At 34.1% G+C, this 20,512-nt stretch overlaps 1 long non-coding RNA gene across 1 annotated transcript in view; it reads right to left on the bottom strand.

The window, feature by feature from the left end:
• Positions 1-20,512, bottom strand: part of LOC118542114 (uncharacterized) — a 235,307-nt gene that overhangs the window by 98,742 nt on the left and 116,053 nt on the right. The window lies entirely within an intron of this gene.

Here is a 20,512-nt window from a genome sequence, read left to right as displayed (position 1 = left end):
ATGAGCCTATTTTGAGAAAAAAAAAAGATAGAAGTAATAATAAACTGTCAATTCATGAAATAAAGACATTAATAGAAAGTAGAAAGTAATCTATTTTTGAGTAATTATTCTTCAATTAATTTTTAATACACATTCCCTAAAAAAGAGCAAGAGTTATAAAATTAATTCCAATTCTGATTGCAGCTACATAAATAATATAGTTATATATAAGAAGATAGACTTTATAAATTCTATCAAAAAACAATATTGTCACAAGAGCAAACTAACAAAAAATGATGTGATAACATTTTAGTATTACTTGAAGCATCTACTTATAATTTTTGTAAATCATGGTGACGAATAATTGGGGTAAGAGGGAAGCTCATCTGGGTTTATCCTTTTTTATCCCTTTCCTCTAGGTACTAGCTGTGTAATCAGAAATTAGTTATGTAGGGATGCCTGGATGGCTCAATTGGTTAAGCGACTGCCTTCAGCTCGGGTCATGATCCCAGGGTCCTGGAATCGAGTTCTGCATTGGGCTCCTTGTTCAGTGGAGAGTCTGCTTCTCCCTCTCCCACTCCCCCTGCTTATGCTTTCTCTCTCTCTCTCTGACAAATAAATAAAATCTTAAAAAAAATAAACAAACACTTCTTTTAAAAAAAAGAGATTAGTTATGTAGAAAAAAATCTTGCTTTTTAAAAACCATCTACTGTCTATAGTATACCATTCAAAGTTATCAGATTCTGCAGGTTCTGTCCTGTCTGGTAATGATTTTAATTGACTCCCCACTTGAGAAAACCAATTTTGTCCCATTTGTAATTTGTCTCAACATTTCCTTACTCCATAAAATTTGTTAATTTTTAGTTTTCCTTTGAACAAGCTGTATCAACTGCCTGGCTCCCTCAAATCATATGAATAAATAATTTTTTTAAAATTTGCTCATTTTTATTTCTCTATGAGAATCATGATTTTATCTTTTCCTGAAATTTTTCTTTAACAATTTCTTACTCTATGTCTGAAACTAATGATGTACTATATTTTGGCTAATTGAATTTAAATTAAAAAATATATTTAAAAAAAAACAATTCCTTACTCTAAGTCTCTAAAAGATTTTGCAACTGTTAAATTAGATAATGTATTATATGTTCCTGGCATAATATACGTTTCTGAAATGTGTTTATATGCTCTGTTAAATAACAAAAATTCAATTGAGTAAATTTTAAAGATCTAATTGGCTTCACTGGATAATTCAAATCAGGTAGCATCCCATCTAGCTAGTAGAAAAAAGCTCCAAAGGGCTCTAGAAAGGAAAAGGTTTTTAAAAACAGGACAAGGAAGTCAAAACAAACAAACAAAAATCATATAGAATTATTTCAGGCAAGATCATCTCCCGTTGGAGATAAAAGGGTCTTATTAGTAGATAACCTGTGCTGACCAGGAAATTCCAGGTTGACTGGTTAGGATCCCATTTCTGGGGAAAGTTAAAACTGCAATTAGTAGGTATTAAGCCCTGATTTGTTGATGTGGGCCTAGCACAAGTGATTCCATTTTGGATCTGTGGCTGTCTTGGTAACAAATTTTAGTTTCTTTTATAATAAATTGAAGATGTCTCATTTTTACCTGTTAATATCAGTACAAATACCATTCATGAATGAACATTAGGTAATATGATATTTAATTGAAATGAATCATATCCTTTCTTAGTAGATCTGTTTATCAAATTTGATTTTATTTGTTGTTCCCTTCTACTAGCTTTGAGCTATGTGTTGTCAATTTTAACAGGAAGCTCCCTAGTTTGATTATCAGAGCAGGCAGTAAAATATAATGCCAGTAAAGTCCACATTCTTTTGAGAAATAGAAATTCTAAGAAAAAGGCTTTGCATAGTCATTACTCAAGCTTGCAGGTTTTGGACCTCTGGGCAACATAAGCTAACAGGCTAAAAGACTGTAAGCCAATTCCAAAACATCAAGTAGTTCTAGGAAGTGATGATTATTTTCAAAGTCGCTTAGTACGCTTTCCTTTATCGATCATTTGGCTCAATTAGTTGGGGAAAAACAGCAATACAAATTTACAACGACAATAAGAAAACCAATAAAATTATTTTCAATACCCCTTCATGACCATAGGACATTAGAACATGTCTTGAATTCTTAACTCTGGGAAACTCTTGCTTGGTTCATTTTCTTCCCAAAATGTTAATTATCCAAACCCATTCTGTGTCATGAATATTTCCCTTGATGCCTAGAAAATATCTGATTTTTTTATTATGTTATGTTAATCACCATACATTACATCATTAGTTTTTGATGTAGTGTTCCATGATTCATTGTTTGCATATAACACCCAGTGCTCCATGCTGAACGAAATAAGTCAATCAGAGAAAGACATGTATCATATGACCTCACTGCTTTGAGGAATTCTTAATCTCAGGAAACAAACTGAGGGTTGCTGGAGTGGTGGGGGGTGGGAGGGATGGGGTGGCTGGGTGATAGACATTGGGAAAATATTTGATCTTAAATCTAGTTGCTATTTCCACATCCTTAAATCATGCTCAGCAATTAAAAAATAAACATTTATTCTCAAATTGAAAATCAGTAAAAAGAAAAGCATTTATTCAGAATTTTTAGGAACTCTTCCAGATAACATTCTCAGTCTCAAGTAATAAAAAGAGAAATAAAATTGAATTTCTGCCAACATTAAAGACACACAAAACCCATAATTACAATAAGTTGTGAAAGGAAGGGCTGTGACAGTGGTTCGAAGATGTGCTATTAGAAGAAGGATGGGGTAGGAAACACAAAGAGGAAGACATCTGGAAAGGTTCTGAGGTCTCCTGTGCAAATGAGGGCATAGTGTGGGAACTAGGGGTTGGTCCATATTGAGAAACTTGTTTCAAGGGTGAAGGGTGAACTCAACAGAATTTAGCAGGGGAGTGAAGTTTAGCATTGGTATAAATGCTTCTAACAATGTGTACCCATTATGCAGAAAAAAAATTTAAGCAGCCATTATTTCAGATTATCAAACACTTATATGCTGCTAGAGAGTAGAAACTGAAGCCCAGACAGGTGATCAAACTAGAAGAGTCATTGAGTAGCATGTTCCAGAAACCTTCATCCACTCATCCTCAAAGAGTGGAAATGAGTGACAGAACCTTGAGTGGTCTTGTTGACAGGGAGTGGTGTGGTCATATGAATGTTACAAATTGTTTACTCCTCAGTAATCAAAAGAAGGATATTAAGTCAAGTCAGGGAGATGAGTGAAATTCTGTTGCAAATGATCTAACAAGGAGGGATCTGGAGGGACTAAACCTAAGAAGTGTAAAGTTTCAGTATTTAGGAGATAGAACCATCAAGATTTGAGAGTGTTTTGTTCAGATATTGGTGATGAAGGGTGTGTGTGTGTGTGTGTGTGTGAGAAGGTCCCCCAGTTTCTTGAGATTGGAGATAAGAACAGAAGACATTTGAGGAGGCTGTGGAACATTCAAGTGTGGATGATATCCATAAAGTCCTGGGATCTGAAGTCTGAAGACCATACCTGGCAGCATGGATCTGGGAGTCACCATGTTGTCATTTGTTAAAACTTAAGGATTCAATGAGATTATTTAGAAAGGACTGAGTCTATAACCGGAAAAGATGAATACAGTTTCCAAAACCTAATGCCTAAAACTTAGACTGTCCCTCAAGTAACATGCCATTCAGCCAAAGCATTTAAAAATAAACTTGAATAGCTTTATATAGCTAACATCTATTTAGTGAAAAACTTTGTCACTATTGTACAAAAATTTCAAGATTATTCTTCACATTCTAATACAAGATCAATAATCAAATTTGCACTCAGCATCCTTGCCAATTACATGAGTCTTAAACATTTGCAAATTTAGCTATTGAAGCTCCTTGGTAAACAAAAGACAGAGAGAACAACTTGCCCTTTAGGGAGCTGTTAAACTTTTTCAAGTGCTTCCAGGAGCCCCCTGTGAAGATAGTTATTGGAATACAGTAAAAATGTTCTATGTGAAAGACTATTTTTCTTGGTGGTTAGAAAAAAAATGGTGTGTGTGACAAATATTTCTTCTGCCATGGGACATAGAATGATTTTATTTTACTCCTGACAGTAACCTAAATAATAATATCAGAATGACAGAGTATTAATTCTGACATTTGGGTCTTAAACAAATATATGTTAAGATGAACATCAATAATTTATATCTTTTCCTGAATTGAATATGTGTCAAGGAAAGTCATTTTCACAGAAAACACCTGTATTTAATGATGTGGGTGATTATGGTAAATTATTTGTGAAATTGCTTTGTCTTTTTTTCTTGTATAATATTTCTGTAATTAATTCCTTGGTCTGTTGAAGGTTTGGGCAATGATTTCTATCATGTTTAAGTAATTAAATTGCTACACAACTTTGAAGAAAGATAACTGATTTTCACTTCAGGTTTGCAGCAGTGTTTCACATAATAACTTGGGATTTTATTATATTTTGTAAACATCAGTTAGGTATTTAGTGTCTCCTCAATGGTATGTTTCCATTGTTATTCCCATTTCAAAAATGAGAGAACTGAAGTGCACCAAGAACAAGGCACAAAGTCCTGTTGAAGTCTACTTTTCCTTTACTCGCTTAGGACTCTCTTATGCACACAGATTTTATTATGATACCCTAGGACCCTGAGATATGCTACAGATTTTGTCCTCTCATATGAAACCAAAAGCACAAGCATTATTCCCTCTCTGTAAGAAAGACATTTGGTGGGGCACCTGGGTGGCTCAGTCAGTTGAATGTCCAACCCCTCATCTCAGCTCAGGTCTTGATCTCAGCGTTGTGGGTTCAAGCCCCTTGTTGGGCTCCATGCTGGGCATAGAGCCTACTTAAAAAATGAAGAAGAAGAAGGAGGAGGAGGAGAAGGAGAAGGAAAGACATTTGGATTGATAAGTTTTGAATAAGACAGTGGAATAGGAGACCCCAGATTTGTTTTCCCTCAAAGACACTGACTTAATGACAATATGCAATACAAAAAGCCTTTATAAGAACTTCAGAAACAAGTTAAAAAGTCCCAGTACTCCAGGAAAGTGCGTAATTGCACTGAAAAGTGTTGTATTATGTTTCACACCAATAACCCCACCCACAAGCTGGCACAGCCTAGTACAATTAGGAGAAAACACACAGATCATGGTTTCTCCCTTGGGAGGGAAAAAGAGTAGAGCATACATCCAATGTTTTGACTTTTCAGGGAGCTGACCAAAACTGGTTTCTGCCTCACCTGATTCAGAGTGCTGACTGAATCTTGAATGCCTGGGGGCTACTAAAAACAAGAGAGCTCAGTGACTTGTTGTAGGACCAAAGAACCTATAGTACTATGGACAGAAACCAGAAAGAGCAAGAGATTAAGAGGTTCTAGAAAAGAGAAAAAAAAAAAAAAAACAAGAGCAAATTTCTCTACTTGGGGAGTTGTTTGCACAAGCCCAGACAAGACACATCCTTAGAAAGTGTTTGAAAGGTCCCCAGAATCTCTAGCCAGGCAGATTGGTGAAGGTCTTCTTATGTACAAAGACAATCTTTAAAGACTAGGATAGGTGATGTTTTTCAAATGTCCAAATCCTAGCAAAAAAAGGAACAAAATAAATCTCCAGAAAATGACCCTAAGGAAATGAAGATTTATTAATTACTTGACAAAGAATTCAAAATATCTTTAAGTTATCTTAAGGAATCTCAATGAGCTACAAATTAATACAGCCAACAAAAATGAAATCAGGAAAATGAAAATGTCAACAAAGAAATAGAAAATTTGGGGCACCTGGGTGGCTCAGTTGGTTAAGTGTCTGCCTTCAGCTCAGGTCATGATCCCAGGGTCCTTGGATCCAGCCCTGCATCAGGCTCCCTGTTCAGAGGAGAGTCTGCTTCTCCCTCTGCCCCTTCCCCTGCTCATGCTTTCTCTCTCTCTCTCTCTCAATCTCAAATAAATAAATAATATATTTTTTAAAAAGAAATAGAAAATTTAAAAAAAAGAACCAAATAGAAATCCTAGAACTAAAGAGTACAATAACTAAATTGAAACTTCACTAGAAAAATTCAACATCAGACTTGATCAAACAGAAGAATCAGTTATTTCAGATAAGCCATTTGAAATTATTTAGTCAGAGGAAAAAAAGAAAACAGAATGAAGAAAAGTAAACAAAATCAAAGGGACTTATGGGACATTGAAAAAGGATCAAGTTACATATTATGGGAGTCTCAAAAGGAAAAGAGACAGAGAGAGGCACAGAGAACTTATTTTAAGAACTAATGGCTGAAAATGTCTCAAATATAAGAGGGAAATGGATATCCAAATTCAAGAAGCCTAAAAAACTCCAGTAGAATGAACTCAAAGAGACCCATACTAAAGCACATATTATAATCAAACTGTCTGTTATGGACTCAATATTTGTGTCACCCCAAAATTCACATGTAGAAAACCTATCCCCAATGAAATGATGTAAGGAAGTGGGAACTTTGAGCACTAATTAGGATTATATGAGTGGGATTATAAAAGTCATTAGAAATCTTGCTTCTCCTTTTCACTCTTTGCCATGTGAGGATACAACAAGAAGTTGGCAGTCTACAAACTGGAAAAAGTTTCTTACAAAATTCGACCATGCTGGTACCTTCAACACTGACATAGAGTCTCCGGAATTGTGAGAAATGAAGTTTTGTTTTTTATCCACCCAGTCTGTGGTCCTTTGCTATAGCAGCCCAAATTGACTAAGGCCAAAGACAGAGAAATTCTTGAAAGCAGCAAGAGAAAAGTGGCTTATCACACACAAAAGAGCATTCATAAGATTATCAGCAGAACCATTACAGAGCATAAGAGAGTTCTGAAATTTTAAAAAAATAATAATAATAACCCTGCCAACCAGGAATACTATATCCAAGAAAACTTTCAATAATGAAAGAAAAATAAAGACCTTTCCAGATAAGCAAAAGCTGAGGGAGTTCATCATCATTATATCTGCTTAACACACACTGTTAAAGGGAATCCTTCAAATTCAAATGAAAGGGCACTAGACAGTATCATGAAAGCATACAAAAATATAAAACTCTCCACTAAAGATAAATACATGGACAAATTCAGAATTTTGTAATACAGTAATGAGGGTGCATGAATTATTTTCACTATTGGTATAGGATTTAAAAGATAAAAGCATATAAAAAGTGTAACTAAAAAACCATGTGAATGCATAAAAATATTTTATTTTATTTTTTAAAGATTTTATTTATTTATTTGAGAGAGAGAGAGAGAATGAGCGGTGGGGAGGGGCAGAGGGAGAAAAAGAGAGAGAAGCAGACTCCCTGCTGAGCAGGAAGACCAATGCGGTGCTGGATCTTAGGACCCCGAGATCATGACCTGAGCAGAAAGTAGACGCCTAACTGACTGAACCACCCAGGCGCTTCAAAAATACCTTAAAAAGATAACATTGATAACATAAGTGGAGTGGGGGAAGATGTAAATTGTAGTGGATTTGGTATGCAATTGAAGTTAAGCTGTTATCAAGTAAAAATTATAATGTAATAACTACGAGATGTTTTCTTATAACCCCCTTGGTAAAAAACAAAAATAAGTGTAGAAGACACTCAAAGAAAATGAGAAAAGAATCAAAGCACACCATTAGAAAGATTCACAAAAGCCAGAGGAAGATGGCAAAAGAGGTAAAGAGGTTCAAAATAACTACAAAACATTCAGAAAACAATTAGCAAAAGGGCAATAGAATGTCCTTCCCTTCCAGTAATTACTTTAAATGTAAATGAATTAAGCTCATCAATCAAAAGGTAGAGAGTGGCTGAATGGATGAAAAAAAATCCAACTATGTGCTGGCTACCAAAGAGTCTCTTTAGATATAAAGACTCACATAGGCTAAAAGTGAAAGGGTAGAAAATGTATTCCATGCAAATGATAACCAAAAGAGAGCAGGGTTGTACATACTTATATAGGACAAAATAGACTTTAAGTCAAAAACTGTCACAAAAGACAAAGAAGACATTATAAAATGATAAAAGTGTCAATTCACCAGAAAGATATCACAATTATAAATATAGTGGACATCATAGCAGAGGACCCAAATATATAAAGCAAACACTGAAAGAATTAGAGGAAGAAATAGACAATAATATAATAAGAGTAGGAGATTTCCATATCACACCTCCAATAACAGAGACAACAAGCAGACAAGATCAATAAGGAAAGAGAGAACCTGAACAGTACTATAGACCAATAGGACCTAACAGACATATAAAGACCACTCCACCCAATAACAGCAACCTACTCATTCCTTTCAAGGAACATGGAACATTCTTCAGGATAGATCACATTTTAAGCCACACATATGTCTTAACACATTTAAGAAGATTGAAATTATAACAAATATCTTTTCTAACCACAATAGAATGAAACTAGAAATCATAGCAGGATGAAAATTGGAAAACATGTGAAAATTAAACAATATACCCTTGAACAACAGATGGGTCAAAGAAGAAATCACAAAGGAAATTAAAAAATATCTTGAGACAAATGAAAGTAAAAGCACATTATGCCAAAATTTATGGCATAAGCAAAAGCAGTGCTAAGAAAGAAGTTTACAGCAGAAAACATGTACATTAAAAAGACACATCTCAAATCAACAACCTAACCTTAATACCTCAGAGAACTAGAAAAAGAACAAACTAAGCCCAAAGTTAGTAGGAAGTTATCTGATCTAATAAAGATTAGAGCATAAATAAGTGAAATGGCAAATGGAAAAAGAGTAGGAAAAAAATCAATGAAACAAAGAATTGGTTTTTGAAAAGATGAACACATTTGGCAAAACTTAGGTAGACTAAGAAAAATGACAAAAAGAGACAAAAAAAATCAGAAATGAAATCAGGGACATTCCAACTGCCACAAAAATAAAAAGGATCACAAGAGACTACTATGAACAATTACATACCAACAAACTGGTTAATTTAGGAAAAAATGGATAAATTTCCATTAACATAAAATCTCCCAAGACTGAACCACAAAAAATTAGAAAACCTGAACAGACTGAAAATTAATCAGGTGATCGAATCAATTTTCAAAACCTCCCAACAAAGAAAAGGCCAGGATCAGATGGCTTCACTGCAGAATTCTACCAAACATTTTTAAGAATTAACACCAATCCTTCTCAAACTATTCCAAAACACTGAAAAGGAAGGAATACTTCCAAATTCATTGCATGAGGCCAGGGTTACACTGATACCAAAACTAGACAAAGATACTAGAAGAAAACTACAGACCAGTGTCTCTGATGAATATTGATATAAAATCTAGTAAACTGAAATCGACAGGACATTAAAAGGATTACACACCATCACCAAGTGTGATTTATTCCTGGAAGGTAAAGATGATCCAACATATGAAAATTGATCAGTATAATACACAGAATAAAGGGTAAAAAGTACACAGTCATCCCACTGATGCAGAAAATGCATTTGACAAAACCCAATGTGTTTCATAATAAAAATACTCAACAAACTAAGAATAAAAGGAAATTACCTCAACATAATAAAGATCATATATCAAACCCCACAGGTAACATCATATTTAATTGTGGAAAATGGAAAGCTTTCTCTCAGGACTACAAGGATGCCCACTCTCCACTTCTATTCAACATAGTACTAGAAATCCCAGCCATAACAGTAAGGTAAGAAAAAGAAATAAAGTCATCCAAGTAGAAAATGAAGTAATAAAATCACCTGTTTGCAGATGACATGATCTTATATGAAAATTCTAAAAATTCTACAAAATAAAAATTGTTAGATCTAATAAACAAATTCATCAAATTTGCAGGAGACAAATCAACACACAAAAATCAATTGTTTCTATACATTAACAATGAACACTCTGTAAAGGACTAAAACTAAAAAGCATTGCTGGAAGAAATAAACACAAGTACATGGAATGACAGTCTCTGCTCATGGATTAGAAGACTTAATATCGTTAAAATGTAAATATTACTCAAAGCAATCTATAGATTCAATGCATCCCTATCATTATCCCAGTGGAATTTCTTAACAGAAATTTTTTAAAAATTCTAAAATTTATATGGAATTCCAAAAGACCTCAAAAAACTGAAAGAATCTTGAGAAAGCAAAACAAAGCTGGTGGCCTCACACTTTCTGATTTCAAAACATATTACAGCAAATATTTGAATTATTGAAAAGGGAGTCAAGGATACTGAGTGGACAAAAGACAATCTCTTCAAAAGATGGTGCTGGGAAAATTGGATATTCAAATTTAAAAGAATGAAACTAGACCCTTCCTCTTATATCACTCATAAAAATTAACCAAAAATGGATTCAAGATTTAAATGTAAGATCTGAGATCATAACACTGAAAACAGGTGGTAAACTCCTCAAACAATTAATAATAGAATTACCATATAATCTATAATTGGGCAATTCCACTTCTGGATAAATATCCAAAAGGATTGAAAACAAGATTTCAAAGAGATATTTTCACATCCATGTACATTACAATATTAATAACAATAGTCGGGAAAGGGAAACAACCTAGAGGTCTATTGATGGGTGAATGGATAAAGAAAACATAGTATATACCTACAATGGAATATTACGCAACCTTAAAAAAGGAAGGAAATCTTGTCATGTGTTACAACATGGATGGAACTTGAGGACATTATGCTAAGTGAAATAAACCAGATCCAAAGAGGAAATACTGCATAATTGTACATGTATGAGGTATCTAAATTAGTCAAACGTTAGAAAGTAGGATGGAGGTGGCCTGCGGCTCAGGGAGGGTGCAGCTTCAGTTTCATAAGATGAAAAGTTCTAGAGATCTGTTGCACAATAATATTCATGTATACTACTGTACTATACACTTAAAATGGTTAAGATGGTAAATTTGTTGTGTTTTTTACGACAATAGAAAAAATAAAAGTCAGTTATTGCAGCTTCACTTATATGCTCTTTTGGATTATTAAAAATGATTCTTGACAGGTACATAACTTCATGCTTATAAAATTATGCTTATTAAGTTATGCTTTGATGCTTATAAATTATGTGGATTCTCTTCTAAACTCATACCAAAACATGTTCTTAATACCTGCTTGTTAACAGCTGAGGGACCAAATATATCTTTGTGAATACCCAATACTTATAATAATAATGGCAAAGGCAAGTGGCAAACATTTTTTTAACATTTACTTAGTGCCACATACAAGTACTTTATGTATATTTTCCATTTAGTCCTTGGAGCTTCATTTATCCCTCCAACAAGCAGAACCATTCTAACTTCACATCAACAAATAGCATATTCGTGCTCAGAGTAAAATATGTGGCAGATGCTTATGATCCACATCACTTGAAATTCTTTGTTTACAGTATCTTTCCAATCACATCGCACCTAGAAGACCTGTCCTTACTTAAAAACAAACCCTTTTAATTAAAATATATCTTATTCCTTTAAGCATAATTAACGTGACATTTTCTGTATATCCATCTATTGTGTTTATATATTTGTTAGGACAAAGCTCATGGTGTGAGCCTGAGAACAGCTTACGGACAGGGGTAAGGTTCTGTTTATTTCCAAATCCCTAACACATGTGGTAAGAGAGCAGAACATATTTTTACCATTATTAATGTTTTCATTATGGATGGCTATATTACATCAAGAATGGTTTATATTTTTAATGGGTTTAGAGAAAGCAGTGCATAACCATAAATGATGAAATGAAAAAACACGCAATACTAATGGCACAGACACACTTAACTAATACAGCATCCATTGGCACTACCACCAGAACAGAAACCAGCTTCTAATTTCACAAGAGCAGCGGTTGTGGCAATAAAATTTTTGGAAAAAAAACAAAAGGGCAAAAGACATACGAATTGGCTCTTAAAAGGACGGTAAGTGATCTGGAAATGAGAATGAAAGGACTTCAATTAGGGGAAACCAGTGTGAGTAAAGGTGCTGGAAAGGCATACAATTGTTACAGCTTGGGGACAGTGAATGAATATTTTTGCTAGCTTGCAGTGTCAGTATAGAGGAAGAGTATGGTGTAAGGTTGGAGAGGTATACCCCATTTATACCCAGATTTCTAATTTCAAGTTGCCCATCCAAAACACACCACTACCCAGATATTTTCTTTTTTATACCTAAGATAAGTACATTTCATTATGTGCTTTTGACAGAGTGTAACCAGCCCAGATTGGGGGCCAGAGACAGTCCTTGGTTCAAATCAGGGTTACACAGCTAATTGGCCATTTGGTTTTTAAGAATTACTTATAATTGCTGAACTTTAATTTCTTCAGCCACAAAAGAGTGAAAAAATACTCTCTTATAATGATTGCAGTGAAAATTACTTAAAATAGGGGCGCCTGAGTGGCTCAGTCGGTTAAGCGTCTGCCTTCAGCTCAGGTAATGATGCCAGGGTCCTGGGATCGAGCCCCATGTCGGGCTCCCTGCTAAGTGGGGAGCCTGCTTCTCACTCTCCCTCTGCCTGCCGCTCTCTCTCTCTGTCAAATAAATAAATAAAATCTTTAAAAAAAAGAAAATTACTTAAAATAAAGTGTGTAAAACTTCTAGTACGGTAGCATATATTAGATACACAATAAATGTTATTTGCTTATGTTTCTTAGTTACTTACTTACATAACTCCTAAACCTAGCAGTGATTATGGATAAGCCTTTATCTAATTCCCTGAATTTACTTAGATCTACATCTATAGTATGATTCAGAAAAGGGGTACAGATAATAGTAACACTTTGAGAATCATTTATAAAATGGCTGGTGATTTGTGTCTAGTAGTATCGTCACTCCTAAAAATCTCTAGCAACCATGGAAAGAAAGAGTGATCCATTTGTGTGGATAACTGAACAAAATAAGGATGGATCCCAAGAGTGTGGTTAATGACAATCTAGCCACATAAAGAATGAGACATTTTGTTTTCTCTCTTCTAAACTCTGAGCAGAAGTCTAAGATATATTGCATTAGTTACATTGTTCTGTGACCCTTACGATTTTGAGAGTAGTAATGTGAACCTAAAAATAGAATGGCTAAAAATAGAACAGGATATAATTGTTGAGCACTACTAATATTCAGGAATACTACTAATATTCAGGAAGAAAGACTCTTTCATGATTCATTTTTTTAAACTGTTTATTCCAAAATATTTTACTCCAACTATATACTTGTCCTTCTTTCCTTTTTCTTTTTTATCAGATACTGTTCTGGTGCTATTCTGTCTGCCAGACATTTTATTACACTATTATAAACATTTTATATGCATTTGTTAAATACTTAAATCAGGTTGGTTCTGGGCGAAGAAAACATAATTAGCAAAGAAATTAACTAAATTCCATTTGTTATGTCTGTTACAAGGGATAGCTATGTGTTAAAGAAAGCATTAATTGTGGCTGTTTTCAATGTCTGTCTGGGTCCACACTCTCCACACAAACAGGTGTGCATTATAGAATGCAAGATATTTGGAAATGCAAATATAGTTTTGGATGTTTTTATAAGATTAAAGCTTTGGCCAAGATTGAACAAATTAAAATCAACACATGCTAAGTCTTGTAAATTAAAGCAGAAACAAAATTTTACTCATCTAATGTTAGTTATTGTACCCTCTTCAGATATTAGCCGAGGTTTAATTTCTGAAACCAGGAACCTAAACAGGTTGACACCGTCTGCCGATACACAGCAACAGCATGAACCTGAAATAAAATAAATGCTCAACAGAGGAATCCTTACAGGCATTTTTGGTGGGGTATTTAGCAGGCCCTGATTGTTTTCCAGGAGTAGGTTCCTAGACACATTATCTTTGTTTCAGTATCTTCAAGAGATACTACATGGGTTTCTCAGAATTTGCTTCTTAGGATCTTAAAGTGCAGAAGAGTATATCTCCTGCACTTCTAAAAGGACATATATCCTTTTATTAAAAAAAGATAGCTTCCCATCTTATAAAATATTTTATATAAAATTTAAAATGAATACTCATCATCTCACATGCAGGATTTATTATGTGTGGGCTATTTATTTGACAGATAGGGCCCATGGAAAGGTATTTGTATGAGTGGTGGAATAATCTGGTACAATTTTTGCTATTCTATAGGAAGTGTTTTTTACTACATGGGATTGAATGAGAAGACATTTAGTGATTCATTTCTTAATTTGCAATTGATTGTTGGGTAGTTCATCCAATTAGCTATCACATTTAGTAGCACACAGCTATCTTCCCTAACAACTATGTTTGGTATTTCTGACACATACTACCAGCAACACAGGCAGCAAAAATACATTGATTTTGAGAGTTCACACAAGTTCGAGACTGGGAGGCAAGAGACCTGAGCTCTTACTCAGCTTGTGTGCTTGCTTTCCATGTTATAGGTTGAATATTGTACCCCAAAAAGGTTAGAAGTCTTAACTCCTAGTACCTTAGAATGTGGTACTAGTACCAACTTTTAGTACCTCCAAATAAAGACAGGGTCTTTACAGAGTTAATCAAGTTAAAATTAGTTCATTAGTGTGGACCTTAATCGAGTATGACTGTTGTCCTTATTAAAAAAAAGGAAATTTGGACACAGACAAACACAAAGGGAAGAAGGCCATATGAAATGAAGACAGAGGATAGAGTGATGCATGTATAAACCAAGGCATACCAACAACCAAACCAGCTGAAACCAGGAAAACACAAAGAAGGATCCTTCCCCTCCAGGTTTCCAAGGGAGCATGGCCCTGCTGACATCTTGATTCCAGATTTCTTTTCCCCAGACTGAGACAATAAATTCTGTTGTTTGAAGCCACGCAGGTTTTGATACTTTGCTATGGCAGCCTTAGCAAACTCAGAAACCAAGTGACCTTTTTTTTAAAAAAGATGTTATGTATTTATTTGACACACAGAGAGAGTGGGCATAAGCAGGGGGAGCAGGAGATGCTTAACGGATTAAGCCACCCAGGCGCCCCTGATACCGTGTGAACATAAATAACATTTCACCTTTGAGGTTTTTTTAATCTATAAAATGGAAATAAGATGATAAAAGCTATATTCATTTTTTTTAATTTTTTGTTTCGAGAATCAAATGAGACAATAAGTGTCAAAGAGAGCGTATATGTCTGTGTATGCACATTCTAAGCATAAGAATTTGACAATATGTGTCAAAGTGTATGGGTAAGATAGATAAATGTTTCAGGTTTAAGTGTGTGCATATATGTGTACACATAATGTATTTTAATATACAACACTTGAATAAATTTTTCTTGAGTTCCTAGAAGGCAGACGTAGAATCTTTTTCATTTTTATATCCTCATTGCACCCCATTTAGGTCTTTTACCCAAGTAGAACTTGGTGGAAATTCAATACATTGTGGTTGAATTATATCTGCAATATTAGGTACCTAAAACAAGTAAATATTACAAAAGTTATTTTTTCCCAGAATTAATGCTAAAGGTATAAGAGATTTAGATTTAGAGCTATCATTATGGAAGATTATATATATGAAATTAAAAAAAGTATCCCAATCCTTAAATAAAAATATTTTATTTATCTCAGGGTTAGAATTAGATTTTCACACTTTGGATCTGAATTTGGAAATGCTTTACCTTTTTTTGTCATGTCACACCATGTGCCTGTTCATGGTACACTGCTATTCTAACAGTCCTAAAGCACATAGAAACTTTAGGTAAGTTGTCTAGGACTGATGTAGTAGAAATAAACTAATTTGCAGATAAAATTGTTGATGACTTCAACAAAATAAATTTCCTATCTTTAGTTGTAGGATTACCAAAAAAAAAAAAAAAAAAAAAACCCACAAATAATTAGAATTGCAATTTAAACGATCATATATTTTATAATATTAGCTGCACTGTTAGTTATTGAACATTTGGAGTTTTTAAAATATGTGAGAATTAACTATTATGATTATATTTGTTATAGTTTATTTTGGCTTTAGGTGCATTCTTCATCAAATTGGAATTTAAAGAGACTATAATTTATAAAAACATGATGATACTAGCAATATAAAATCTACTTCATGGCAAGAAGATATAATAGAATGGGATGTAATTTTATTATTAATCTTTTAGGTTTTTGTGTAGAATTTAGTGAGAACAAAAACAGAGTGGTCTTTAGCTCATAAACAAATATTACTTTTTAACATAGTCTCAAAAAAGAAATTATTTTCAGGCTATCATATTAAAGTTGTCCTTAACTGTAGTAAAAGTATAATCAAGTAACATATGTATGTAATATAATATAAAGTATCTTATTTTCTTTGATTCTTTAGTTTTAATTCCTCTATGAATGAAAATAAGGTTTACAAAATCAGATAAAGGGGCACCTGGGTGGCTCATTCAGTTAAGCATGTGCCTTTGGCTCAGGTCATGATCCCAGGGTCCTGGGATCGAGCCCCGCATCGGGCTCCATGCTCAGCGGGAAACCTGTTTCTCCCTCTCCCACTCCCCCTGCTTGTACACACTCTCTCTCTCTCTCTCTCTGTCAAATAAACAAATAAAATCTTTTTTAAAAATCAGATAAATACAGGGGCGCCTGGATGGCTCAGTCAGTTAAATGGCTGCCTTCAGCCCAGGTCCTGATTCCAGGGTCCTGGGATCGAGCCCCACGTCGGGCGCCCTGCTGAGCAGGGAGCCTGCTTCTCCCTCTCCCTCTACCTGCTTCTCCCCCTGCTTGTACTCTCTCTAATAAAAAATAAAAAATCTTTAAAAAAAAATCAGATAAATACAAGTACAAGGAAAATAGATTTAGTAATGTCCATCTGTATCATATGGTTCCATATCAGTATACACAACAGCAACTAAAGCCATAAATTATAAATAATATAATGTATATTTGACAGCCATAGTACATTCCTCTATTCTTAAAAGAAATATCTTTACTGTTCTGTAATATTGAAGGCATCCTTTTTTTTTGTAAAAATAAAAAACATGAAAATAAATTATTGATTACTATTCAAGTAATACCAATTTGAGAAAACTTATAGAAAAATGACAAAACAACTATAGACATGTAGCTGCACTGTCAGAATGAGTATTTTATACTTTGTTTTCATGTATGGTAGTGAATTACTTCTTTGGCTTTCTAAAAGTGAATCCAATAAATTATTACATTTAAAAATGCCTAAAACAATTATAGACTGCACAGTGACCTTCCTCATTAATTTCTCTCTTTTTTTGCATTTTATTTTACTGAGGTATAATTGGCATATAACATTTTATTAGTTTTAGGTGTACCACAAAATGATTTGGTGTTTGTATATATTACAAAATGATCACCACAGAAAGTCCAGTTACCATTTGTCACCCTACATAGTTATAAATTTTGTGTGTGTGATGAGTACACACACACAAATTTTTTAAGATTTACTTTCTTAGCAACTTTCAAATATGCAATACAATATTATTAACTATAGTAACTATGTTGTACATTATATCCCCAGGATTTATTTACTTCGTAAATGGAAGCTTGTACCTTTTGAACTCCTTCACCTATTTCACCCACCTTCCACTCCCTATCCCCTCTAGCAACCACCAATCCATTCTTTGTATCTATGAGCTTGAGTTTTGTTTTGTTTTGTTTTGCTTTCATTTGATTTGCTCATCTGTTTTGTTTTTTTTTATTCCACATATAAGTGAAATCATACAGTGTTTGTTGTTTTATAACTTGAATGAAAGACTTAAAAACATAAAACTCTTAGAAAATAACACAGGCGGTAATTTCCATGACATCAGTCTTGGCAATGACTTTTTGGATCTGACTCCAAAAACAAGGGCAACAAAAGCAAAAATAAACAAGTGGAATTACATCAAACTAAAAACTTCTGCACAGCAAAGGAAATAATCAACAAAATGAAAAGGCAATCTACTGAACTTAATATCCAAAGTACATCTAGAACTCATACAAACTCAATAACAACAACAACAAAATCAATCTAATTAAAAAATGAGCAGACGACCTGAATAGTCATTTTTCCATAAGAAGACATACAAATGGCTAACAAGCACAAGAAAAGATGTTCAGCATCACTAACGATCAGGGAAATGCAGATCAAAACCACAATGAGGTATCACCTCACACTAGTGAGAATGGCTAAAATAAAAAACACAAGAAATAACAAGTGTTGGCAAAGACAGAGAAAAAGGAACCCTCCTGCCCTATTGGAGGGAATGTAAATTGGTGTAGCCACTGTGGAAAACAGTACAGAAATTCCTCAAAAAATTAAAAATAGAAATATCATATGACCCAATAATACCACTACTGGATATTTACCCAAAGAAAATTAAAACTCTAATTCAAAAAGATATATGCATCCCTATGTTTATTGCATTATTTACAACAGCCAAGATATGGAAGCTACCTAAGTGTCCACCAATAGATGAATGGTTAAAGAAAATGTGATATATATAAAATGGAATACTGTTCAACCATAAAATATAAGGTAATCTTGCCATTTGTGACAACATAAACAAAACTTGAGGGCATTATGCTAAGTGAAATAAGCCAGACATAGAAAGGCAAATACCTCACTCATTTCTTTGTTTGGAAAGACTTTACATTCTTGCTCTATAAATCTTGGAACCAGATATTTTCCTTTAAAAGCAGAAATCAAAATGTTAGGAAAGTCATTATGTGGATAAACATAGGTGGTTAAAATAATAAATGACTTGCATATTGAATATCTTTGGCAGTGACCAAGCTTTCTTTTAAATCATGCTAAATACAGTTAAATCATGTTTAACATCTTGACTTATTTTTGATTCATAAAAAATTATTTGAAAACTTCTAGTGGATTTTAATATCTCAAGACAAATATATAATAAGACTACCTAAAACTCTAAGTGTTAGTTTTAATTTAATTGGGATCATATAATTTGGGTCTGATGTATCCCTTTTAGCAATCTATCTATCTATCTATCTATCTATCTATCTATCTATCTATATATATCAACTTAATATGTGTTAAATGCCCATGTCATGATTTATCAATGAAACATCAAGTAATTTTTTTCCCTTTAGATTCATTTTTTGCCACCGTCGAAGACCCTTCAGATTCATTTAAATAATTTTTTTCCTTTAAATTAGTATTTTTGTATTCTTTGGGTAAATACCTAGTAATGCAACTGTTGAATCATAGGGCAGTTCTATTTTTAACTTTTTGAGGAACCTCCATACTGTTTTCCAGAGTGGCTACACCATTTGGATTCCCACCAACAGTGCAAGAGAATTCCCTTTTCTCCACATCCTCACCAACACCTGTTGTCTCTTGTGTTGTTGATTTTAGCCACTGTCTGACAGGTGTGAGGTGATATCTCATTGTAGTTTTGATTTGTATTTCCCTGATGATGAATGATGTTGAACATCTTTCCATGTGTCTGTGGTCATCTGTATGTCTTCTTTGGAAAAATGTATATTCATGTCTTCTGCCCAATTTTTAATTGGATTATTTGTTTTTGGAGGGTTGAGTTTTATAAGTTCTTTATAATTTTGGGGTACTAACCATTTATAAGATATGCCATTTGCAAATATCTTCTCCCACTCCATAGGTTGCCTTTCAAGTTTGTTGACTGTTTCCCTCACTATTCAGGAGATTTTTATTTTGATGATGTCCCAATAGTTTATTTTTGCTTTTGTTTCCTTTGCCTCAGAAGACATATCTAGAAAGAAGTTGTTATTGTCGCTGTCAAAGAGGTTACTGTCTGTGTTTTCCTCCAGGATTTTTATGATTCCCTGTCTCACATTCAGGTCTTTAATCCATATTGAATTTATTTTTATGTTTGGTGAAAGAAAGTGATCCAGTTTCATTCTTTTGCATGTTGCTGTCCAGTTTTCCCAACACAATTTGCTGCATCATCTACAATAGCCAAAGTATACATCATCTGATGAATGGATAAAGAAGACGTGGTATATATACAATGGAATATTACTCAGCCATAAAAAAAATGAAATATTGCTATTTGCAACAACATGGATGGAGCTAGAGATTGTAATACTAAGCAAAGTAAGCCAGTCAGAGAAAGACAAGTACTAAATGATTTCCCTCATATATGGAACTTAAGAAACAAAACAAATGAGCAAAGGGAAAAAAGAGAGGTGGGGGGCAAACCAAGAAACAGACTCTTAAGTATAGAGAACAAACTGATGGTTACCAGAGGGGAGGTGGGTGAGGGGATGAGGTAAATAGGTGATGGGGATTAAGGCATGCACTTGTTGGGGTGCCTGGGTGGCTCAGTTGTTAAGCATGGGCAGTTGGCTCAGGCCCTGATCCCAGGGTCCTGAGATCGAACCCTACATGGGCTCTCTGCTCAGCAGGAAGCCTGCTTCTCCCTCTCCGCCTCCCCCTGCTTGTGTTCCCTCTCTGGCTGTGTCTCTCTCTGTCAAATAAATAAATAAAATCTTTAAAAAAAATTTTAAAATAAAGGCATGTACTTGTTATGATGAGCACCAGGTGCTGTATGGAAGTGTTGAATCACCATATTGTATACCTGAAATTAATATTACACTGTAT

The sequence above is a fragment of the Halichoerus grypus genome, chromosome 5 (genome assembly GCF_964656455.1).
Source record: "Halichoerus grypus chromosome 5, mHalGry1.hap1.1, whole genome shotgun sequence".
NCBI lineage: Eukaryota > Metazoa > Chordata > Mammalia > Carnivora > Phocidae > Halichoerus > Halichoerus grypus.
This window is presented reverse-complemented; position numbering and strand designations above follow the sequence as displayed.